General features: G+C 30.1%; 1 protein-coding gene across 3 annotated transcripts in view; it reads right to left on the minus strand.

The window, feature by feature from the left end:
• The window catches only part of LOC117178914 (protein-tyrosine sulfotransferase), a 221,753-nt gene that overhangs the window by 110,968 nt on the left and 84,119 nt on the right, over nt 1-26,666 (minus strand). The window contains exons 1-2 of one of the 3 annotated variants that reach the window (XM_033370463.1): nt 24,784-24,810; nt 16,790-16,844 (exon numbers count right to left, since the gene is read on the minus strand). The gene's annotated coding sequence lies outside the window, so the exon portion shown is untranslated. Of the gene's footprint in view, nt 1-16,785; nt 16,845-24,783; nt 24,811-26,666 lie in introns of those variants that run through there. The other 2 variants (XM_033370462.1, XM_033370464.1) reach the window with 2 other exon arrangements.

A 26,666-nucleotide genomic window follows, 5' to 3' on the forward strand; every position in this document is an offset into this window, starting at 1 on the left:
ACCTACTGAAGTTTGTAATTGAATTGTTCTGAATCAGTAGACGTTAATTTCGAAAAGCACAATGTCTCATGAAAATGTCTTTTACAGCTGCAGTCTCTGTATAATTACGAATACATGGAAATAGGTTTGACACTCTGTTGTACATTATTTTTGAATATGCATAAACTTATATATTTAATTTTGAACAATTTATTCACAAATCAAAATTGTACAATTAAAAAGTTACGCTTTGAATTGTACAATTTATAAATAATTGTACATATGAAAATTTTAAATTGAAGTTTTATACATTTTACTATTGGAAAATAAGAGTTCTTAAGTTTATGATTTCGAATTGAACGTAAAAACTTAATACCTGAACTAATAAAGAAAAAAACGAATATTCAACAATATTACAAAATATTCAAAATATTCAATGTTCCAAATTAATTAACTGTTTTAGGTTATACTCGCATTTTTCGCTAAAAATCAGTATAAAATAAGATTTACAATCTTAAACAATTTTTTCATTTTATTTAAGTGTTTTTCACATAAAATTGCTTTTGTTAAAAAATCATTAGATTTCAAAGTATATTTACAATATTTTAAGCAAAAACATTACTCTTAAAGGAAGATTTACAATCTTAAGACAATTTTTTGACATGTTATGTTAGAGTTTAGGGCCTAAAATTTCTATTAATAATTTTAAAAAGTGACATTTCAAAGAACGTTTACAGTGTTTAAACAATAATAGAATATGATAGCATTTTTTAACGGAAATAGGTTATTTTAAACACAAATCATTTCATTATGCAAATTTTATGTCCTTTATGGTAATTTTAAAGGTCAATAAGATAACTTACCGTAAATGACCCAAACTTCAATTTAAATAAATTTTCATAAGTTTCCGGTATTTATTTTAAAAATTGGTAATTTATGGTAATATTGAAGGTAATATATGGTAACTGAAGATAAATTACCCAAAATTCCGTTTAAAAATTTCTATTAATGTACACAAATTTATAGAAATTTTCGGTCATTTATGGAAATTTTACAGGTATATATGACAACTTATTATAAATTATCCAAAATTCAATTTTAAACAATTTTATAAACCTCCCGAAATTTATGAAATTGTCCCTGTAATTTATGGTAACTTGTAGGTAATTTATGGTAATTTAAGATAAATTACCCAAAATCCAATCTAAAAACTGCTATGCATTTCGGAAATTTCTTGTAATTTGCGATAATTTAATCAGTTATATGTGCTAACTTTCCATAAATTACTGAAAAATTTTATTATCTGCAGCCAACATTTCTTACAGTTTTTATGTTGAGTGGGCTGATTATCGTAAAATGCGAGCTCATAGATACATAATTTTCATTATTCACAAATAATAAGTTTTTGCCTATAATTTAATTTAGATTATCTCTTTCAAAGTGTAGAATAGTTTTTACAAATTATAATTATTTAGAGAAATGTTATCAAAACAATTATTTTTCAATATTACAAAACATTTACATTAAAAATTTTATTTTTTCTCAATAATCTAGAAAAATCTTTTATAAATCAATTTTGACATGAAACGAAATTATTTTCTAGGAACAATATGATATAAACATAAAAAGATGTTCTTAAAGTACCGTAGCAATCGATGTTATCAACAATCAAGGAATAATAAATAATTCCTAAGCTTTTTACGTGAGGAACTACAGGCAAAGTAAAGGTGAAACAAGACTCAAACATTTTCATAGTCTAATACGAGTAAATTGTGTAATTTTGCAGATTGTGAGTCAGGTAAGCCAGGTAGAAAGAAGAGCAAATTCAATAATCAAAGAAGGACAGGTGAAAAGAAGGGATTTTGGTTCCGTTATAGAAAGAATAGCATTTGGTATTCGAGCGACTGATTTACTGGATCATTAGAAGGAATCGCTTTGTCAATTTCGCCGTATAACTTATAAATCGCTGGATCTCAAATAAATCTCTCTGTATCTTGTGCGATACAGAAGCAAGCAGAATTCTTATAGGAAATCAAAGGTTTAGGGAGTCGATCGACCGATGGAATGTAAAGTGAGTAAGATGAAACAGTGTGATTGAAGTGATTATGAACATTTTTTTGTTATTTATTTTACGTTTGTCCAGATTTTTAAATAATGTCAATGATTTGATTTGAAAAATTAGACCATTATTTGCCGGAAAGTATTCGGCTTTGAACTTGTGTACGGAGTTGCATCAACGTCTAGCCACGTACGTTTCGCAATTCAAAATTACGTTACGCACCGAACCAAAAGTTTGCATTCAATTTTGCCAAAAATTTGGACATCAATTCATTTATAAAACCAACTTTATTATTTGTTTTAAAATGTGTACCGAGAGTCAGCGTTTATTAATGCAAATCGTCGTTCAACAGTGATGAAGATAGAGGAAGACTTCGGGATTCAAAAAACTATTGTTTCGGAAAATTTGGACCATGACTTGGGGACGAGTTTGGATCAGTGGCAACTAAATCGTTCACCACAGTGAACTGGCTCTCTATAATTTTCGGCTGTTCCCCACATTAAAGTATCCAATAAAACAAAATGGGATAGAACGACTGGTAGCTACTCCGAAAGGTAACTTTAAGGATTGCTGCCGGAAGTGGGAGGATTGCTGAAAGAAGTTTGTGGTTTCCAAAGGGGAATACGTTGAAGGGGATATCATCATTGACCGGAATTAACTCTTACACTTGGTACACCGGAAGCACGAATACTTTCCTAACAGAGCTCGTATTCGTGGTAATGTCAAACGTATCGATTTTAAGGTGTTTTCAATTTTGGATCAGTTCGTCAATGTATGTGGATGTTACTTGAATCATTTAATTGGTGCGATTCTTATCTTGGGTCTAAAATTCAGAATACGAATAGTGCGGTTTCCGTACACTTCAATTCTATTTTATAATTTTATGTGACTTGCAAGTATGAGTAATGAATAATTTGAGATTTTTGCTCTCTCTCTGCTGTGTAACACTGTAAAAACTAGAGATCTCTTTTTTTGCGGTATCATTTTTTTGTGTCCTGTTTTTGAATAGGATAACTTCATGTTGTTATTTTTAATGCAAAGCAAACGATTCTGGAATCCCACCAGTGGTCACATTTCAGTACCACTCTAGACTGTTTTTTCTGAGTCTTATTGTAATACCTGAAACTAGTCCTGAAATAATACTTTGTTTTTACAGTGAACTCTTCGACGTGGAATGATTTTTAATTAAAAATAAGAACACTTAATGATATAAAAAAATATAAAATAAATTTCTCTGGTCCATAAACCACCTAATTAAATACGTTCACCCTTACAGCAGTGAGCAGATGGTAAAATAATGTTTTGAATGCATTTGCGGATTTGAATTTTGGAATTCAAACAGGGAAATGTGTCAAATGTGAAATTTAGGAGTGTCTAGTGTATTTGCAATTACGTACAAGAGGAAAATGCGAGTGAACATACGCGAAATGTGATAGAGAGGCGAGAAAGTTTTGGTAAACAGTCTCAGAACCACTTCTTGCCGAGGAGCGACATAAATCTTCTGGAAAGCGTCAAACTTGGACACTGTTATTTCCGACGGTAAACTATTTCTCGACCAAGGACTTCCAGACCCCTTTTTCGAAGCGAGGATAAAACGCTTGCTGTCTCTTCACATTCCAGGAACGAATATGTAAAGCACAGTGATATTGAAATTCTCCCGGGTTCAAGTTAAAAGTTGATTTTCTTGTTTCGTAAGCAAAAATTACATAACTTCTAGTTTCATTTTCCGGTTAGCCACTGGACCGAGAACTTTTTGAAACCGAGAAAATCCGGCAAATGACAGTGAGTTTATTTTTTGACTGTACATTTTTTTACAAATTTTAGGAACTAAAATATATCTAATCCCTTGAAATATAACAAATTTTATATCACATGATAGATTTCAATTAAAAATAAAATCAATCTTAACATTTCTTTGAATGTTAAGTTCAATTGTTAACTTTTTCAATCAATAAGTTATTCAGTTTATAATGCCTAATCCTCAAATCTGTTACTTATCAAATCTACCATTTTAGATAACTAAGCGCTCTGCTGCTCCAAAATTTGGGATGCGTAGAGTAAAATTTTTCTCATAAACTTACGACTAGTCTTATTTTTAATTATCTTGGCATAATTTATCAATAAAAATATAAAAATGAAAATATTTTAAAAAAAAACGAATATTTAAGGAAAATATAAAATCTTCCTTTGTCCCAAAAAACTTCAAGAAAAGGTGCTTTTCGTACCGAAAATTGAAATCAAAACACAAAGAGCAGAGGCCACAATTACGAATTGGAGTTTTGTGAAAGCATTCTTTCTTACATAAATTGTTTTTCATTTTTAATTTCCTCTTTATCACGCTAACTATAATAATCTTAAAATTTTATGATTTTTTAAATTAAAAATATCAATTTTTGACGAAAAACGCAAACATACTAAAAAATTCTTTCAAATTGTAAATCTTCTTTCAGATTTAATCATTTTTCTTTAAACAAACCATTTTCCTAACTCATAATTTTACAACAATTTTCTGTCCAATCTAATGATTTTTTTTTACTGAAAACGCCCATTTTCTATGTAAAACGCCAAGGTATCCTAAGATTGTCAAAAAGTTGTGAATCTTCTTTGAAATCTAATTTTTACATTAAAACATTTTTTTAATAAGCGATATCCTGTCAAAAACGCAAGTATAACCTCAAATAGTTCAACAATTGAAAACCTTTTTTGAATTAAAATGATTTTTTTTTTAAATTATAAATTGACAAGTTTCGTGTAAAACGCTAACGTGACCAAAAATTGTTAAAAATTATGAATATTTTTAATCGAATAATGTTTGAATGAAAATTATTAATCTTCTTTATAATCCAATGATGTTTTAATAAAAATGACAATTTGCGACGAAAAACACTATCACAAACCGAAATTGTTGAAGGTTGTACATTTTGTTGATAAAGAAAAAATCGCTGGATTGAAATTAAAATATTTTTTATCTAAAGATATAAATTTCAGGTGAAATCCGCCGACATAACTTAGAAATTTTGAAAAATTATAAATATTGTTTAACATCTAATTATTTTCTATTAAAAATACAAATAGTTTTCGATGCAAAACTCTAACATAATATAAAATTGTTCAAAGATTATAAATCTCGTATAAATGATAAAGGTTTTACTTTGAAAATATTAATTTTTGATGTAAAATGTTAACATAACCTAAAATTCTTAAAGTTGTGAAACTCCTTTGAAATCTGATGAATTTGAATGAAAATTTTAATTAATCGCGAAAAAATTAACACAGTCCGAAAATGTTCAAGCTTGTAAATATTATTATTTTAAATACAAAACCATTAGGAATTAAACCTCACGAGTTTATGTTTAAAAACACTAATTTTAGGTGAAATCAGCCAACAGAATTCAAAGTTGTAAATATATTTTTTTAACTAATTTTTTGTTATTACCAACAATTTCCAACGAAAACATTAACAGAAGATATAGAAAAAATTGTTCAAAACTGTAAATCTTGTTTGAAATCTGATGATTTTTCTTTTTAAAAAACCGGTTCCCTGTGAAAAATGTTAGTCTAACCTGAAACTTAAAAAATGGTAAATCTTCTTAAAAGTATTATCATTTTTGTTTTAAAATAACAATCTTTAGTTTAAAACATTAAAATAACCTGAAATTATTGCAATTAGTGAATATTTGAAATCTATTTCTTTAAATACCAATTGCCGACGAAAAATTGTAAAATAATCCAAACTTGTTAAAAGAGTCAAAATCTTGTTCAAATTATGATTTATCTTTCATAATAGTAAATGTCAGTATTTAACTTTACCGTGACCTGAAATTGATAAAAAATTATAATCTTTTAATGTATAATGATTTTTGTTTAAAAATTTTTAAACAGTACGAAAAGTGAACAAAACCGAAAGATTTAGTATTAAAATCCTGTTAAAAAAATACTAATTTTCAGAAGAAATTATTAACATCAAACATTTATTATATTTAAAACAATTTATGAGATACACTCAACTTCCGCTCTACGAACGGTTGTACGCTTGGCTTACAGTGGCCTTGATCCTAAATCGGAGTAATCCAAACGTAAACACGCAGACGCGCAAGAACCATTTCTATTGGATTTAGACACATGCCGCAACGATTCGCATAATGTTTTCTGTGATTTCTCGTATCAAATGTGATTATTTGTAGATTTATTTATGACGATTTCCAAAAATAAAGATATAAAACAAATTAGAGTAATCAAAAGCCAATCAGGTGTCAAAAAACAATATATTATTTCATAAGATGATGAAAAGCCAATTTTAACTTCGAGGATTAAAATTTGCATAATTTTGCGCCCCATTTGTCAGTAGATCAAATTTCCAGAGAGTGTTCGTCCTACTTTTTTTATAATTTAACAGGTGGAGTAGAAAAATGATTAAAAGAAATATCGCTAGCGAGGAGCGCGCAATTTCCCGAGAGGAGGAAAATTTCCCGGGAGCATAGGGACAATAAAAACGTAAATTCCAACTGTGGCTTAGGTTCTGGCATTTATCCGATCTCATGTCCAAAATTTATGTCAAAAAGTTTCTCCTTAAAGAAGTGAAGTGAGCTTAGGAGAAGCGCCTTGCAAAGAGTGCGGATCCACAGGTAGAATGGCAACTAGTAAAGTATTCGTATATTTTATGATGATAATACTAAACTTGGATGGCTTTGTAATTCACAAAACGACTGACTATACGCGAACTATTCTACTTGTGGAAAGGAAATCCTTACAAAATAAAAAATTGATTACAATTTTCACCAATTTATAAACAGATATTGCCAAAGAAGCGGCAAATTTTGAAATTTAAAAAAATTATTAATACATCCAGAAATACATAATATTTTTTTATGTTCTTGGGTAAAAGAAAGTATTTGGTCGAAGTATAAAACATAGTTGCCAATTTCTTCTATTCTAGGCGCAGAAAGCTTATCTTGGGATGTAAAATATATTGGTAAAAATAAAATATGTATATGGGGCCTTCCACACATTATTTGCAACCAAGATTTTTTTTCACATGAAATATTTCTTTCTTTTTTAATGCTCAAAAATATTCGATACGTATTTTTTATTTCAATATCACACGCAAAGTTTTCGAGAAAATAAAAAAAAAATTATGTTCATAAAAAAATACCTTTTTTCAATTGCTTATACTGCAATGTTAAACAAAGATATGAAAATTCGTACGCAAGATAATATGTGGGCCTTTTCCTGAAATTGCGAATAAGGTACACTAAAATCCACTTTAATTATTTATTTAATAATATAAATTCAATATTTCTAAACAAATAGATTTTTTCAACTTAGACCTGTTTTTTATGTGTATTCTTTTTTATTTTAAAGAGTAAACTAAACGTTTTTCTTGGTCTGGTAAAAATTTAGGAATGTGTAGTCAAATACTTTCGAAACAATGCATTTTTGAAGAGCGGTGCGCGCGAGCGAAGTGTACCGCAGCGCGAATCGCTCGCACTGGGCATCGACTGCCTACGCTATGCGTAAAACACAACCATCCACTTTTATTTTTTATGTTGTTAATTTAGCATATTAAAAAAAATACCTATCGAATATTTTTAAGACCAAAAACTTAATTTTTAAAGTTCTTTGACTTTTCTCTGATTTTTCCCGAACCAACTATTCATTCTTCCCGACAAAGTAAATTTAAACAATTTCAGATTAAAATTGAAAAATTGCAAAATTCACTAATATTTACCTGACCATTAATGTTCAAAGACGTAATTAAAAGTTTTCCAGATTTACAAAGTTCTAAATTTTTTATATTATTTGCGCTACAGGTTCTTTGCGCTACATATTATTATTCAATTTTGTAAGTTTAGGAAAGAAACATTGTTTTTAACAACTTAAATGTTAACAATGACCAATATTGATCCCATGCGACTTAATATTATTAGATTTTTATTGTTTAATTTTGAATACTTAACATTTTAAATTTTCAAACAGAAAAATCGTTTTTATCGTTTTTATTTTGCTAAGAAAAATTGAGCACACCTCACTCCCGATATAAGACCCCCCCCTCCCCCATTGACAGCTTTCCTAGAACTGATGGCCTCCGCAGTTTCGTAATGAGAGGAGCCGTGTGGCCGAAAGAGAAGATGTGCTCAGTCAGGGGCGATAAACTGCTGAAGGGCCGCACTCTCCCCCTGATGTAATATCAAGGCTGACGCAATCCATGCTCGAAACCATACTTATATCGGGAGTTGAGTGTAATTATATAACTTATCATCCAAGTTTAGAAATAGCATAACAATTTAAAACCGAGTTAAGCTATTAATTACGCTTATTTTTATTTCATTTACGCCTTTTTAAACTTCACAATTTTAACGTAAACTGTAAAATCAATTATAAATTTAAAAACTCTCTAAAATGTATTGTTATTTAACCAGCGCCTATACTCATTTATCCAGCATTGTTATTTCAGCTATATAACACCTTTTTATTGAGGATTTTAAGCTGTGATTCATTAGTAATAATAGTTCAAATAAATTTTGGTTAAATATTGTCGGTCAGCTACAAATTTTTTTTTCTAATTTTCAATTACTCCATTTTTTTAGATTTCAATACATTAGGTAAATCATATACGATTTTGAAGCTTGAATTTAGAATTTCCACCATTTTAATTTCCAATATTCTAAAGTGGACACTAGTCAATTTGTTAAAATAGTACAATTTTTAACTTGCATTGAAACTAATTTGGTATTGTAGAAAATAAAAAATGAAAATTGGATAGAATAGTGTGTGAAGAAAAGTAGAATTATTTTTTTTAAGAAAGATTTTCACTTGAATCTCGTCAATTGGTGACTACAGTTCTGGAAAAGGGTTTTCCTGCTTGACTTGCACTTCTCAATAGAGTGCCACATGTGGAAATCAAATTGTTCGACTGAATTTCACCCGCAAGAAATATTGCCAGATGGCAAAAGGATTTTAAATTGAATTTACTTTTAAGATAAAAAACACTATTTTAACTTGTAATTATTCTAAAAGAGTAAGTTATGTTAATCTTTTTATTTAGTTATTAATAAAATTACCTTATTAAAATAGAGAAGTTTTTGGCCGCTTTGAGAGTAATATAATAATTCTTAATAATCATTCAAATCAAGCGAAATGAAAGGAAAAAAATCTAAAGAATAATCTTTTCCGCTCATTCATCTGACAGACCACGCTTCTAGTTTAAAGTTTAATGACACGTCTATTACTTGAAGCCTATGTATAAGTATATCCATTTAAATCAATTTAACGTCGTGGAAGTAAAGCTCCCTCCCCAAAAAATTACGAAATAATTATCTACCTTTACATAAACTATAAATTACGAATGTTTCTGTTTAACTTTACGTAAAATATTGTTTGATAATGCGTGAAAAAGTTAATTAAATATTGCCTAAGAAAAGATTTTCCTTATTACAATTTTAGATCTATCAGATTTTTTATTTGATCTGCAAAGTTTGCATCAGAATCATCCGATTGTTAAGATCAATTGCCTGGCATGAATTTTAAAATTAAAGTTTCAAAGAAATTTCTTAAATTAAGAAATTAAAAAATCATTACCGTCAATCGGTGTAATTTCGAAAATGTTGAGTCAATTCGAACACGCCTAATTTGATAGTTTAAATTACTTCGGGGTGTTTTAACCAGAATCTATTAGTAGTTAAGGATTTATTAAGGCTTTAACTGATTCTAGATTCTGGTTAAAAAAACCTTCAGTAATTTAAACTAACAATTAAGGAATGTCCAAATCTACCACACATGTTCCAAATTAACCCGCTTTACGGTGAAGTTCGATGAAATAGAAATTCAAAATTTTTAAAAACATTTATTGTTGGTCCTATGATTAAATAGAATCTTCCTTGGTTTAAATTTCAACTTTTTTTATTGAATATTGATTTTTTGTCTAAAGATAAATGACTTTGTTTTAAACATTTTTTAACAGGAAATTTAACTATGCCATTTTTAATCAACAATTTCAATGTTTAGTGTAAAATCAACGATTTATATACAAATTATATTACTTAGCGGAATATTCAACAGTTTGGTTTAAAATGGGACTATTTTTTTTGAAAAAAACGTTTAAACTCCTTTTGAGAAAATTCATTTTTTTGATTAAAGATTATTAATTTTTGTTTGAGAATTCATCTCTTTGAAAATTGAACTATTATCTTGAAAATTCGGTCCTTTATTTTTACTTGTCAGTTAGTCGTTTTTGGTAGAAAATCAATCATTTCAGTCGAAAATTTATTTTTTTTGATTAAAAATTCAACTACTTGCTTAAATTGGAACAGTTAAATGTTTCAATTAGAGATTTATAATTTAAGCTTACAAGTCATCTCTTTTAATAGAAATTTTATATTTTGTTTGAAAATCCAACTATTCTTGGCTAAAAATGATTTCTTATGGTTGAAAAGAGCATTATATTTTTAGTTAATAATTTATCTTTCTTAGTTAAAAATATTATTTTTGGCTGAAAATTTAATTATTTTGTACAAAGTTTAACAATTTTATTAGAAAATCATTCTTTTTTGTTGGAAATTCATCTTTTTAATGGAAAATTCATGTATTTTCTTAAAAATTCGTTTTTCGTTTGTTGATCCATTACAAAATTGAAAATTCAACTATTTTATTGAATCTTTTTTAATTTGAAAATTAATTTTTTAACTCTAGAATAATCTGTGTATTTCAATGAAAACTATAATAACCGCCATTTGACAGTCATGAATGAAGTTCATTAAAAATTATTTTGGATACGAAAAGCTGGATTATTTTGATCTGAAGTTGATAATCAGAATGATACGTATGAAGACATAATATCCCTGGTTTTACTATGAATAATGCTAATTATTAAAATAATGGGCCACGAGTTACTAAAAACGTAAATACGAAGGTCTATTTTTAAAAATTAGAAAAATATCACGAAATTACTATTTTATGATGGTTTCAAATCGATAATTTAATAGCTGAAAAAAGCAACTTAAAAGCTCGAAGAATGTATTTTTCAGGGAATAACGGTATAAGCTCGGCTTTCGCAGAGTGCAGGCTTATATCAAGAAAAATAAAGTATGATGGACTGATCTATAGCTCTCTCACTGATTCCTTGTATTTCACAAAAATTTACTGATAAATTGAAGGCGAAAATTTCATAAGATTAAGAATTGTTATTTTACTTTCAGTTTTCAAAATCTTTTTTTTATCAATATTTTTAAAAACTAAAATTCAAAAGATTTTTAGAAATTTAATGAAAATGACATTTATCATTTTAGTTCGAAATTCATTTTTTGATGATCTGAAAATTTTTTCAAAAATTAGGCCTTTTGGCTTGAAAGTTCAATAATTTGGTAGATAATTGTTTTCTTGCCTGAAAAATCTTTCAAAACCCCCAATATGAGAAGTTAACTATTTTTGGTTGAATGTTCACTCCTTTCCGTTGAAAAGTCTAGCATTAAATTTTTGGTTAAGAATGCACATTTTTCATTAAAAATTATAATATTGAAGCGAAAAATAATTTTTTTTTGTTAATCCAACAACTTGAAAGAAACTTGAACTATTTGGTTAAAATGTATGTAGTTCGTTCAAACTTCGTATTTTTTGTTAAAAAATCATTTGTTGTTGTTGTTAAAAATCAAATTTGATGTTAAACTTTCATCTGTGTTTGTTAAATCTACGTGTTTTTAATTTTTAATTCATGTATTGTTTTTAATATTAACTATTAAATTTTTTGTTAAAAATGAACTTGGTCAAAACTCGAAACAGTTTACTTTGAAATTAACTTTTTTCTTAAAAATTTAACTATTAGTTTAAATATGAACTTTTCTATTGATATTTGGATTCGAAATATCTGAAATTTTCCAAATTCTTTAGGAATTTTTTTCAAGGCTCTTAGGAAAATTATATTTATATAACTTTAAGAAAAATATGGTTCAGATTATTGAGGAATTTGAGATTGATTCCTCGGATCGAGGTTCGCAGAATGTCGTTGCAATACGAATCGAGCAGGCAGGCAGGCAATCTGGCAATACTGATGCGTATAAAGGACATAAGCTGATGCTTTAATGGGACTTCAGAACCATACCTGCAATTCCAATCCAACGTTGAACCATGAAATCTCGTTCGATTGATCGCAGCCATACCGTTCTGTCACGTCTAAACTACACTTCAAACTGTAGGTACTCAATGGCAGTTTCCCTAGCCACTAAAACTGTCTTGCATGACTCCCTTTCAAAGTATAAACATTAAACTTGTACCTGCTGTAAGCTTAGCCAATCTCAACAACTTGGGCGTTTCATCAATATAATATTTTAGTCAACAATCTGGAGATAGATTCTCTTATTTATTTCTTTATTATATTATACTATATTAATTTATATTATATTATATAGTTATGTAGGGGAAACTTCCCTACAGTAGACAGTACAACCGATAGGGGATAATCATTAATTACGACCACAAATAACAGAAAAATAATTAATTTTAATTTCGATTTATTAGCACGTATTGTCTCTTAACTATTAAATAAAATAAATTAATTATTCTACGTTCACTAGTATTTTTAAATCATTATTATCCATTGTAGGTGGCATTATCCACTATAGGGGGGACGTCTCCTCTACATTTTTCCCATTGTTACCATACTCTAACTTTAAGTCAGTCAAAATTTGACTGACTAGATTAATCAAGTATGCTTTGACTGAAATATCAGTCATTTCTACTGACAAAACAGTCGTTTGAATAGATTAATCACTTAATATGTCTGACTGATTTAAATAGTCACCTAAAATAACTCATTTGTAGTCAATAGAGTAGATTATAATTGAATGGTTAACAGAATCAAAGTTATGGATTAGATCATGGACATAGGAAACACGGGACTAGGCATGCCATCCTAATTTGGGCGAGCGGGGTTGAATCCACGAGAGAGAGAGGGGGGGGGGGATTCCATGAGTGGGGCGAGCCGCCATCTTACGATGTGCCACTTGATTATGCGCACGAGCATTTTTGTCGACAAACTGTGCATGAAAATATAAACATGTGGGCGCTGCCATGTTTGTCGCGGGACATCAGAATATGGCGTACCTCCCCCCTCATTGCATCGACCCCGCAATTGCATACCTAGTCCCGTGTTTCCTATTTCCATGGGATTAGATGAATTAAAAGCATTAAAAATTATTTGATAGAATTCGACTTTATTCGTGAAAAATAACTCTTCTTGGTTGAAAATTATTCATTATTTTGGTTAAATATTACTGTTTCTGACTTAAAATAAAAATCTTTTTAGGTCGAAATATCAATTTTTAAGAAAATAAAAATATGTTTTGTTTCGAATAATAACTATTACATTTTTGTTCTGTGAATTTAGTTTTGTTTTATTGATGACTTTACTACTTGGTTGAAAGTTGAACTACTTAGTTAAAAATCCTTTTTTCTTGTTGAATACTCATACATTTATATGGAAAATTAACAGCAACATTTTTTTAAATTAAACGTTTTGGTTGAAAGTTCGCCTTTCCGGATAAAAAATTTCACTATTTCGTTCAAAAATTCGTTCTCTTTTAATGGAAATTAATCTTTTTTAATAGAAAATTAATCTATTTTGTTTAGATCAAAATGAATCTTTTTTTTATTTCAAAATATTTTTTTTTTAGTTAAAATTTAAACTTTTTGATTGAAAATTCTTATGGTTTCTTACAAAGTAGTATTTTTGAGAGAAAATTAATGTTCTTGATTAAAATTTAATTTTTTTGTTTGTTGAAAATTCGTTTCTTTTTAATTTTCTTTTAACTGAAAATTCAACAAATTTTATTTCTCGTTAAAAGTTGGTGTTACTTGTTAACAATTCACGTATTTTGTTAAAGATTCATAATTTTTTTGCATAAAATTAATCTTCCTGATTAAAAATTTATTTCATTCATTAAGGATGTAATTATTTGGATGAAAATTCTTTTATTTTTGGAAGAAAATTAATCTCCTTGAATGAAAATGGATCTTTTTTGGGTAAAAATTAAAAAAAAAAAACTTTTAACCAAAAAGTATAACTTTCTACAAAACAGTTAAATTTTCAATCTGAAAATAGTAATTTTTCACCAAAAACGAACTTTCAACAAAATAGTTAAATTTCAAACCATTGAGGTGAGATTTTAACCACAATTAAGTATACTTAACAACATTAATTTTTAACCAGGTATTTGAACGTAATTAAGGGGCATTTTCAAATATTTTCCAATTATTTCTTAAAATTCCCTATAATTTACCTGAAAATAATGCTAAGTATGAAAAGTCACTAAAAAATAATGCAGCTACGGAGGCACATTGTCAAGTTTGTGTTTCGTTGTAGTTTTATGTGGACAATAACAAAAAGGAACGTAACGAAAGTTTCGTTACATTCCTTCTTCTTCTTTTTGATATAAAATACAATTAACACATAATTTTGACATTGTGCCTTCGAAGGTTCATTATGTTTTTATAATTTTTTAGGCTGAGCTTAGTTTTTAGCCAAATTCTTTTAAATTTACCGAAAACCGAAAACCCCTGTTTTCAACAAAGGAGTTGAACTAAGTAATTCAATTTTTTGCAAAAAAAAAATTTATCACCAAAAATAGAATAGTTAAATTTTCATTTAAAAAAATCATTTTCGAAAAAAAACGAATTTTCAACAAAAAACTTAATTCAAAATAAGAGAGTTTAATTTTTACCGAAGTAGTTTAATTTTTTAACCAAAAAATCATTTTCGACCAAAAATATAAATTTTCAACCAAATAGTGAAAATTTTAACCGAAGACATTAATTTTCAAACAAACGGTTCCATTTTAAAACAGAAATTCGAAAAGATGAGTTTTTAACAAAACAGTTAAATTTTCAACCAAATGGATGACTTTTCAACAACATTTTGTAGTGTAAAAGTGCCTCTGGTGGAAATTTCCTCACTTTTGCTCCATTTGTTCAACACTCTTAACTTTTACCTTAATTTTCCCTGTCTAATGAAATGTCCTGATTTTTACCTGATTTCCAGTTTCGTATCTGATAAAAAATACGACGAGGCTGACCAAAGTGGGGATGGTACCACTAGTGTGCGGGAGACGCCGCGAATCAGTGGTGCGACGCTGGTTAGGTCAGCCACTGATCACTATAACGTCCGCGTTAGGGGTTCTTCACTAAGTTAGAATGCAGGTGCTGTTTTATTCTAATAGTAAAATATCAGATTTTCTTCCAACTAAAAAATTTTTAAATTATAAAATTGCCGATCGCGGAATGTGAGAACTAGAAAAGTCTAAAAAGTTTATGCTTAAGGAACTTTACGAAAGGAAAAGCAGTGTCAGAATCGTTTTAATTTCAAAGGAAATTTAGCATTTTTTAAAGAATATCGTAGCTAGTAATCGACAATCACCAGTCTCGCAAATTATTCATAGTTGCTTTGATGCTTCACCTTTTCATAATAAGCTCTTAAGGCAGGCCCTATTTCAAGATTTTATAGAGGTCATGCATTTTTTAAAGTACTAGATTTGTAAGTTTATTTCCCATGGACCACGCATGGTTAAGATGCAATACGATAGAGCTAGAAAGTTATGTTGGGATTATCGATTTAGCTTCTAGACCCCTCTCTGTAGAAACAGAAAATGAACTGAGAATCATGCACGTACGCTATTTTACTAGCCGTAAATAGGGATCGTTCTCGATGTCAATAGTGACTATATTCGCCACATTTTATAGAGTTATCTCTTCTACATATCACTATACGTGATCCATGAACCTAGTGTAGTTTGAGGTTAAACCAAAACCGAATTGGAGGTCTATGGTAACGAGAAACCAAACCCTATTTATATTCTGGATTATGGTGCAGTTAATGAAGTCGTATTATAAGCCCATGTGGAATTCCAACACAATACTGTCCATTTTTAACTTAAATTGGGAGCAATAATGATCGTTGATTATCGTCTCAATATTCAATTCTTAATCAGGGTCTCTGATAATTGAGCAATTTGAATTCCCAAGTTTTTCCCAATCGCACTTTTTTCCCTTGATCAATTTACCAATGTCTTTTTGTAATTTGAAAATGATCTATTTACATGTGCCAAATTTAATGATAATCAGACTAAAGTGATGAATATTAATCGAAATTATACAAATTAAAAAATACATTATATCAGAGTTCTTTTAAGATCAAAATGAAAACAATGTTTTAAAGAAGCAAAATAGAGACACTAAGCTTAAGCTTCATTCCAATCTGCAAGATTGCCTATAAAATATAATAAATATTCTGCCGTACAAACTAAAAAGATAAATAAGTGACCTAGCTGCTTAGGTCGACTTTTCCATTGCTAAGTTGAAGAGAATAATCCTAAGTGACAATGTCACTTATCTATCTTTTTAGATCGTACGGCAGTATTGCTTAAAGGATATAATATGCTTTATCGCTTTTTTAATAAAAAATTAAAACTTGCACTATTCTTAAAATATTCCACGGTTTTTCCTGATTTTTGGGCCCACTATATATCATTTAAATCTTATTTATGCATTTGAAAATACTGAAAATAACAAAAATAACATTCTCTAGTTGAAGATCTACATTCTAAAATCTTTCAGAAACAACTCATAATTCGTCTGAATTAAATTTTTTTAAATAATTTAAAGCACTAGCTGGGAAGCTTTAAAGAACAAGAAGATATATAGGATCAATTTTCATAAAATGGTTCCATATGTTCGACTTCGAATTTCATCATTTATGTACATACTTACGTTTTACTCGATACTGGCGGTTGTAGATCTCCAGAAGGCTATCATTTTTGTAAATCTGGAAAAACAAAATGTATGGTAAGGTAGGAAAATACGAAAAATTATAAGTAAGTTTTTAAGGACAAATAATTTTAGGCTGAATTGGTTTTAAAATAATTTAAAAAATTATAAATGATTGAACTTGGCTATTTTAAAATTAAAAGAAATAGACGTATTGAATTACACAAATTTCAGTTTTAGGCGAAAATCGATCCTCAATTGAGTTGCAACAAATTTGAACAACCCAGATTGATTATGAGAATTACCTAACTTTTAATTTCCGCCTATTCACCAGTGACTATTAGTGTCTTGAAATAAAAATCGTACTTGGCGTAGTATAATTTCCAAATCTTAGGTTAGTCGAAACAGACATGACATTCAAACCACCAAAGTCAGGATGTAAAAACTAAGTCGTGACCGTCTGCATCGAAATTGATGCCTGTTCGTTCGAAGAAACTTCCTCTAGATTTTCTGTATTCAACGAAGTGGAGTTAGCTGGTGGTTGAAGAGAAAATACCTAATTGTATATGTAGAGGGGTCATCATTCTTTCTACATATGGCGGCTTTAGTTTAAACGTCGACGGTCATGACTAACCTAATATTTCGAAGTTGCATTAGGAAGTTATAATGTTATTCGAAGTGACTAGTATGCACTGTTGCATGAAAAGAAGTTGAATATTAGGTAAATATTATTTCAATTAGTTTCCTTATTAACAATTGTTTAGTCTAACATCGCAAAGCGAATAGTTGCTTTGACAGGTGTTTAGGTGACAGACAGCGCGGTTCAACACCACAACTCTCGGCATGAGCGAAAATCCAGTCTCCAAATGATACATTCCCCTAGATGCCCAAATGTGCAACTACGTTCAGAGAAATAAATGTCAGACTGAAAGTTCTCTCAAATGCTCATTGGATGACCAATGAAATTTGAGCTGCAACAAATTCAACACCAGCGTTTTTCTGTGAAGTCAATACAGAATCTCTTAAAACAAAACCCCCATCAAATTGAATCATTTTCAATGCAAAACATTTCAAGTTGAAACATAAAAAATGGAGATTTCAATTATAATCGGTAGGATTTTTCAATAAATAAAAATTGAATGAATTAAAAGAAGGAAGTGAATAAATTGGAAAGAATTAAAAAGTACAAACCCTAAAGTTTGAGTGATTACCAAATTATGGAAACATAAACAAAAATGAAGCAATTTTAATTCTAAAATTTAAAAATTTTAAGTTTGTTAATGCAAGCATTAAAATGACAAAAATATTTTAATTCCAGTTTCAAACAGATCAAAACGTTTGAAACGATTGAAATGAATTAAGTCAATATTTTCAAGCTTAATAATCTATTATTATTTCTTGTACAATTATCAATTAAATTGAATTAAAATAAAGTAATAAAATTAAGGAAAGAATTTAAAAATTAATAACTGAAAACATTTCAAATAAAAAAAGGAGGAATATTGAAAACGTGGATGGAAGTGGGCAATGATGATATCATTTGTGTCTGTGAAACTTGACCTATGACAACACCATTTATCAATACACAAAAAGGATCCAGGAAATGCAATGTCATATACAGTCTAGCGACAAAAACAGCTACGAGGGGAAGAGTGAAATGAGGCTTGCTTATAGCCTTTGGCGTTTGTAAATATAAAGCGGAAACGCTCCAATTATGCGAAGAATGTATCTTTATTAAACTGGTAGGTGACAATTCAAATTTATTGTCGGTGCAGCCTACGCCAGCCCCAGCACTGACATAAAGCTTTTTCTAATTCAGCTTAATGATAACATATTCAATTCTCTGAAAGTATCCTAACCTGCCGCCTTTTATTGGGCGAGATTTTGATAGTAGAGTTGCGAATTTAAATCAATTGTGTGAGGAAATATTACCTGGGCATGTAGGCATTTGTTGCATGAGAGGGACTTTGGATACTGAATTGAACAATAGAGTACAAAAGTTGATGGAATTCATGAAGAGCATTGGCTGTATTTCACTAAATTTTAGAACCTATAGTGATAATCCTGCACAGAAAAAACTGAAGTTAAATTTTGTTGCATGTAAAATTTCCCGCTGTTAAAGTTTACATGCTATTTGATGAAAGTTTATCCTACGATGGAATAAAAGCTGTCGTCTGCTACGGCATCCTTAACAGCAATGGGAAAACGGCAAAGTATGAGTGAATTCGAATTCTAAATCAGGACACCAGATTTAAAAGAACGCAGAAAAAACAAAAGTTAAAATTTTTTGCAGTTAAAATTTGCAACAGTTGGAAATTAAATATATTTCGGCGAAAGTTTCACCCAGGATAGGAGAATAATTTTGATCTCGTCTACTGCGTCACGCTGGAGTGACGAAATTTCGGTGAAACATGTAGAATAAGCAAGAGAAAAAAGAAGAAGAATTGTTCTTACTGATATAGTATCTCGTCCGAAACAAATTACAATACTGTAGACGAATTAGAACTTATTTAATACGATTTAGCGAAAAGCGCAAAAAACAACTGACAGATGGGAATCCCAATTTCTCTCCAATTTAATGAAGTTAAACGACGATAAATAGTGTCAGCGTCGGGATTCTCGCTACATCTCGAATAAAAATGGCGCGATTATATAGCGAAAGATTATCCTGGCAAGGTTAAAAATTGGAAATTATCTTCGATTAATGTAAAGTTTATCCGACAAGGTTAATTTTGGTTGCGGTGAATCTTTCACCTGGAATCGACGTAAACTTTATCATTCGTTTTTTTTTGTGTGCGCAATTTACTTTTGTTAACAACATAGGGAAGTCTACCATTCATTTAGTTTGGGTTAATATAAAGGGAGCGACAAGTATTAGAGACTTGAAAGTATTCATAATGCCACTCTTTCAGATCATTTTCCAAATGCAGTTACATTAGATACTATTCTGAGAGACATTATTGAAGAACCTAAATTAAAATGGAAAGAAAAATTTACAGGAAAATATATAGCAATTTTGAATGGTGCTCCTTGTGTTCCACCAGTTAATCTTTTATAACATGTAGAGAGCTTAACAAAGAGAATTTATGATTCTGCAAAAAAAGCAGGAATGCTTTCGAATATCAATAATAAAGTAGGTCTGTTCAAAGATTGTAAAAGGGGGTTGTTTGGGCCGGATTTAGTAACTCTCTATAATAATAAAAAAGGCATTACAAAAATCTATCTCAAAGAAAAGGGAAGCTTACGACCTTTCAATTTTAGATAATCTTGCAATGGCTAAAGATTCAAAGACATTTTGGAAACTATTAAATTGTTATAAATTTAAACCCATTAGTAAAGACTAGCAAAGATATAACTTTGACTGTGATAAATAATCATGATTGTAACCCTAGCTTAGACTCAACGATTACAGTTGATGAAATTTTGATAAGTCTTCCAAAATGTAAATCCGGCAAATCAGCAGGATCAGACGGGATCACTCACGAATTTCTAAAAAATTTACCGGGCAACTGGGTGGAAAATTTAAGCCCCCTTTTTGTTAAAATCTTAGAAAAAGAGGAGATACCAGATTCCTGCGCACAAATACATGTAAAAATGATACACAAGAAAGGTGACAGGTCAGATCCGAACAACTACCGACCTATAGCGCTGATAAACTGTTTTAATAAAGTTTTTACGCAAAGAATGATAAGTTGGGCCAACAATATGAAGTTGTTACCAGAATACCAATCAGGATTCAGAAAGGATCGTAGCTGCCTAGAAAATGTTTCCCCCTTAACGCTCTAATTCAAAATTTACTCTGTTAGGATAGGGGCAAACTTTTCTTTTTATTTGTAGATTTTCGAAGTGCATTTCCATCAATAAAATATGATCTTTTATGGAGAAAAATTTATGCGACGGGTACAGACTCTAAATTCATTAAAATTCTGATAGATTTATATGATAAAGCCAATATGTCTATTCGGGGTAGTGTAGTCGCTTCGAGGGCTACTGATGTAACAAGGGGAGTTCTGCAGGGTGAGGTTATGAGCTCGATTCTATATATAAGTTGAATTCATGGAAACCAATTGAAAGACTCTTTAACAGTCTGGTCGCTGTTACGCTAATTATGGTGCGAGAGCATGGAGTCTCAGGTACTGTGACGAAATAGAAAAAATACAAACCACGTTTTTCAAAAGGATTTAGCATGCTCCTTTGAATACACCCGCATATTCTGTGAGAATTGAGATTGGAGCGCCCAAATTAGCGACTTCTGTATTTAAAATAATTCCAAATTATATTGAGAGTGTTTTGTATGGAGGAGGCTAGATATCCAAAAATATGCTTTTGGTGATTAAAGCGATTAGCCAAAAATAAATCCACTTCAACAAAATATAACTGGTGCTCACAAGAAACAAATATTTTTGAAATAATAGGGGAGAAAGATAACTGGCATTCTTTGTTTTTGTTCTCCAAACGGAGTAACAAAGTTCAGTTCGTTACTGTTTACGAATCTTTCACGTATAGCGAAGATTTGAAAATGCTACTTGGTTCTCAATCTCTGCAGATTCTGCCATCTCTAGCTTTACATGAAGGTACTCAAAAATATCTCACATCAAGAATCCCAATTAGCTATCTTAGAATTATAGCAAAGACAAAGATTTCAATTACAGGAAAAACTTATAGAATAGATGGTGCCGAAAGGTGCAGCGGTTGTGAATTGCAAGCTCTGGAGAATGGATATCATATATTGGTCGAATGTCCCGACTTTGACGAAATACGCAAACTATATATTTGTAAAAGCGAAGATTTGGCTAAAATAAGAGATCAAAGGACGGGCGGGGCTCATTGGCGCAACTCAAACAAATATTACCAAAAAGATTTTCTTATCTATAGAAAAGGCACTTGAACGGAGAGATTAGAGATAAAAATGTTTGTATTAACTTTGTATAACTCTTTTGTATGGACCCATCACAGAAAAGACTGAAGTTAAATTTTGTTAGATTAAAAATTCCCCGTTGCTAAAGTTTACATGCTATTTGGCGAAAGTTTATCCTACGATGGAATAAAAGTTCTCGTCTGCTACGAAGTCCTTAGCAGCAATAGGAAAACGGCAATGTATGAGTAAATCCGAGCTATAAATCGGAACACCAGATTTAAAACATCACAGAAAAAACAATAGCTAAAATTTGTTGCAGGTAAGACTTGCAAAGGTTAAAAATTGAAAATATTTGGGTAAAAATTTCACCAAGGTTAGGAGAATAATTCTGATCTCGTCTACTGCGTGACGTGGAAGTGAACCAATGTAGGTAACACATGTAGAATCAGTAACAGAAAAGACTAAAAAAATGTGTTCTTACTGATACATCTCCTCCGAAAGAAATTAGACTATTGTAGAGGAATTAAAAAATACTTAATACCATTTATCAAAAAGCACAAAAAGCAACTGACACATGGGAATCCCTGGTTCTCTCCAATTTAATGAAGTTAAACGGCGATAGATAGCGTTGGCCTCGCAATTCACGCTACTACTCGAATAAAAAGCGAGCGATTATAAGGCGAAAGATTATCCAGGCAAGGTTGAAAATCGGAAATTATCTTCGATCCATGTAAAGTTTATTCGGCAAGCTTAATTTTTGTTGCGGTGAATCTTTTACCTGGAATCGATGTAAACTTTATCTTTCGTTATATAACTAGAAAAATGAACAGTTTACAGTTTAAAGTGTTCAGTAAAATGCAGAATTTTAATTCAAGGAGTTTAAAATTTAAAATGTTTCGTTTGAATCGTGAAAACTGAAAAGATTTTTAAATCTAAAGTATGCCTATAACGGAATTCGCGCGGATAAGTGTTGACCGTCAGGCTTTTTTGAAAATTTATCTAGAATCGGAAATATGAAGGTTGGCTTCTATAGAATTTCATGGAGCATCTCTTTTTGTAAACAATTATTGTAGGAATTTTCCTTTTCGAGGTATTTAAAGAAAATGTAATTTTTCTCAAAAAAATAGTCGATTTTCCGAGTTCTACTCGCCGAATCCTTGGCGGGTTCTAATATTTTTCTTTAAAATTTTTACGCAACATTCTCCAACATATTCTACGAAGGTGAGAATATTTAGAAAGTTTAAAAAATATTTTAGGATCGCATAGTGAATTATCAAAACAAAATTTCCAAAATCTCAGATGAAAAAGGGAGTCTAGGTTTTTAAAATAGCCTGACGGCCAATACTTATCCGCGCGAATTCCACTATAGGTACTTTTTGTTGGCGGCCCCTCAATTATAAAATCGCAATATAATTTTAAAATTCAATAACTTAAATATTAGAGAGTTTCAACAAAACCTTGTTTTCTAAATTCCCTGATTTTTTCAAGACCAATAATTCATTTAAGATTATTATTAGCTATTTAAGTTTTCCTGATGAAAATAAAGCATCTCTTATAGAAAATCCCTGAATCTTGCACATTTTAGTTCAAACTTCCTTATTTCCAAGTTTTCTCTAAATTTTTCCGATTTGAAATAATGAAGCAATGAAAATTAAAGCAATTAACAATAAAAAATTTATAAATTCTACTGAAAAGCTGCGAAAATATTTTAAAGTGGAACTTTCAACATTTAAAAATGTTATAATCGAATTTTTTAAAATTATAATCATAAAGAGCGAAATATTTATGAGGGTGGTGACTATTATCGCAGGAAACAAATTCCAAGTACTTTCGCGGTTCGCAAATATTTTTCCAGTCATTATAATTAAAAAGTTCAAAATGTTAAAGCTAAATATTTTGTATTCATTTGATGTGATCAGAACAAAACTGAAAATTAAAGCAGTCAGAATTGAACTCTTCTTATTTTTCAACTTTTTAAATTAAAATATTAAAATATTTTCATTCGAAGACTTTTATTAGTTGAGTCGTTTAACAATATATAAGTTACATAATGGAAACCTTCTAATCTCAATAGGTTTAATTCTAAGGGATTAAAAAAACCCTATATCACAATGAAAAATTCAAAGTAGTCTTTGGTAAATATAGACTTCATAACGCAAAATGCTCAGTGTATAAATGAATTTTTAAACAAAAAGCATGTTTGCACCATAAAAAACAAAGTTTCAGCCATAAAGGACGAATGTCGAAAAAGCTACTTGAATTTTTAATCGAAAAAGATGATTTTGAACAAAACAATTGGATTTTTACCCGAAAAATTCATTTTTAAACTTTCAGAAAGGAATATTCAGCCAAACCGTCGAATTTTCAAGCAAAAAAGAGAAAAATTCGACCATAATCAGTTGTAATTTCAACCAAAAGTTGAATTACTCTACCAACAAGACGAATTTATCACAAGGAAGTTGAATTATCAATCTGAAAAATAGAATTTTCAGAAAGAAACATCATTTTCAACTAAACGGTTAAATTTACGCGCAAACGTAAACGTTTTTGAAATATAAAGAGGAGGACGAGGAGGAGGAAAGAACCTACAAAAGAAATCCTTTCGCATCCTAGTGATCCCTATGAAAATGAGCGATCCGAAAAATGACTGAATTCGGGCTCAAGAAATGTATATTTCTCCTGAATTATTTCCAAGAATAGTCACCACATAATAAATCGAAAAGGTGTTTATTTTTTAATGTTTGAAATTATCAGGACTAAAAATCTTAATCTACAAGGGGGGAAAAATACTACTAGAACCCAAAATAATTTTTAAATAAATAAGGAATGTTTATACACGGTATTTTAACCTTTACCAAGACCATCCTAATTCCCTGTTTCGGAACATACTGAACATTAGAAAGAAGTATTCATATTAATTCTCCACCCTAAGTTAATAGTAAAGTGTAAACGTTGGAGAATCAGTTGTTTTTCACCCTATTCACGTTCATGTTTAGGCAAGGATGCTTTAATGAATAATTCACTGGAAAATTTACATACGAGTGTTAGTAAAAGTTAAACCTTATTTCAACTTCATGATGCACTAATAGCCCTAGGTTTTCGTATTTGAGCTGCGGGTTGTCAGCTTCTGTTCACTTACCATTTATGCAGGCTGGGTTGACTCCCATAGGCGCGTGTGATCACATACTTTTGTAGTTATCCACCTCCTTGTAGATGGCTCTACTGTAGGGGCATAAGTGGGGGTAATATTTTCTTAAAATATCTTGATGCCGCCATTCTAATGTTCGTTGAGGTTATGTTTTCGTCTACAAACTTCAAATTTTGCCATGTTCAAAAAAGTTGTGTTTCGCCGTATGAAGTGAAATCATGACATTGAAAAATAAACAAAGTTAAAGAAATTGAAATGTTTGTGCTGTGCCAGGATGTCACTGATTTCACTTCTCTATTATAATGCAAATAAACGAAATGTTGAAAAAAGGTTACATTTCATGTGTTCTGTAATTCTTCATTTATTGGAGAATTATTGCAAAATTGTACAAATTTATGCCGAAAAATGGTACAAGAAACAGTATTCACACATTTTTCGTCTTAAATTTGTATAATTTTGAATTAATTCGTTTATTTTCTCTAATTTGAATTCATGCAACACATTCAAATAATATACACATTTCCGTGCACGAACACATGGATACACTTTAGTTTTCGACCTCCTTGTAGATTGCGCTAGTGTCGCTATAAGTGGTCAAACGCGCCCATGGGAGCCGACCCACCCTGCATTTATGGGACAGCGGAAGCAAAATACGAGCAGGCAGATGTAAAAAGACAAAAAATGAGGGCGTGAAAGAGAAAAGTTGAGTGAAAAACAAGCGCGACTTACGAGACTCGTGGAAAATGATTAAGCGGTACAGACTTGATTGAAAATGGGACCCGTTCATTTTTCAGAACGGATAAAATTTAAGAAAGGTAAAATTTCAGAATGGGTTATAATACATAATGATACAACTTAGGAATACCAAAAATTCGGAAAAAGGAATAAATGAGAAATCCAAAACTCTGAATAGTATTTATTCGGAAACCAAAGAAGCGGAATGGGTAAAAATTCGGAAACGTCAAAATTAGGAGGGGGAACAATTAGGAATAAGTAAATATACGGAGAGGAAAAATTCGGAAAGTAGAAAAATTCGGAATAGTAAATAAATGTTGCTATTAGCAGGTCTATAGTTTTTTATTTATGGTAGCATACAAATATTTATCTATTAAATTTTAATAGCACATCATAATAAATTTATGATTTCCGTCGTTTTAAATTTTTCACGAAAAAAGAATTATTTTTTATAATTATATAATTTAAAAACAATTTTCAACGTACAACATAAATTTATTATATGTTATTTAAATTCACTGCGATAAACATTTGTTTCCTACCATAAATAAACAATTATACATCTGCTAATAGGGACATTTATTAACAATTCCGAATTTTTCTACTTTCCGAATTTTTCCTCTCCGTACATTTACATATTCCTAATTTTTCACCCTCCTAATTTTAACGCTTCTGAATTTTCACCCATTCCACTTCTTTGGTTTCCGAAGAAATACCTGTCAGAGTTTTGGATTTCCGACTTATTGCTCTTTCCTGCTTTTCGCTATTCCTAAGTTTTACCATTATGTATTATAACCCATTCTGAAATTTTACCTTTCTTAATTTTTACCGTTCCGAAAAATGAACGGGTCCCTTGAAAATTACGTAAAATTAATTTCCTGCATGTCCATTCTTCTTCACTTTATGAATTTTCTGTCTCTACGATCTGCAGAAAAATAAAAATATCCCCGGTTGTGACAAGATTAAATTTTTTTCATTCGACACTCCTCGCGGAAAATTACTGTAATTGGAGCGAGAGTACATCGGAACGAGATAAAATCAGAGGCAAATTTAAAACCATGCATGCTAATAATCAGATTAAACTGAATTATTGATTATATACGACATAATTTATTATATTAACGAATAATTCGGGCAAT

This window comes from Belonocnema kinseyi, chromosome 8, assembly GCF_010883055.1.
Source record: "Belonocnema kinseyi isolate 2016_QV_RU_SX_M_011 chromosome 8, B_treatae_v1, whole genome shotgun sequence".
Taxonomy (NCBI): Eukaryota; Metazoa; Arthropoda; class Insecta; order Hymenoptera; family Cynipidae; genus Belonocnema; species Belonocnema kinseyi.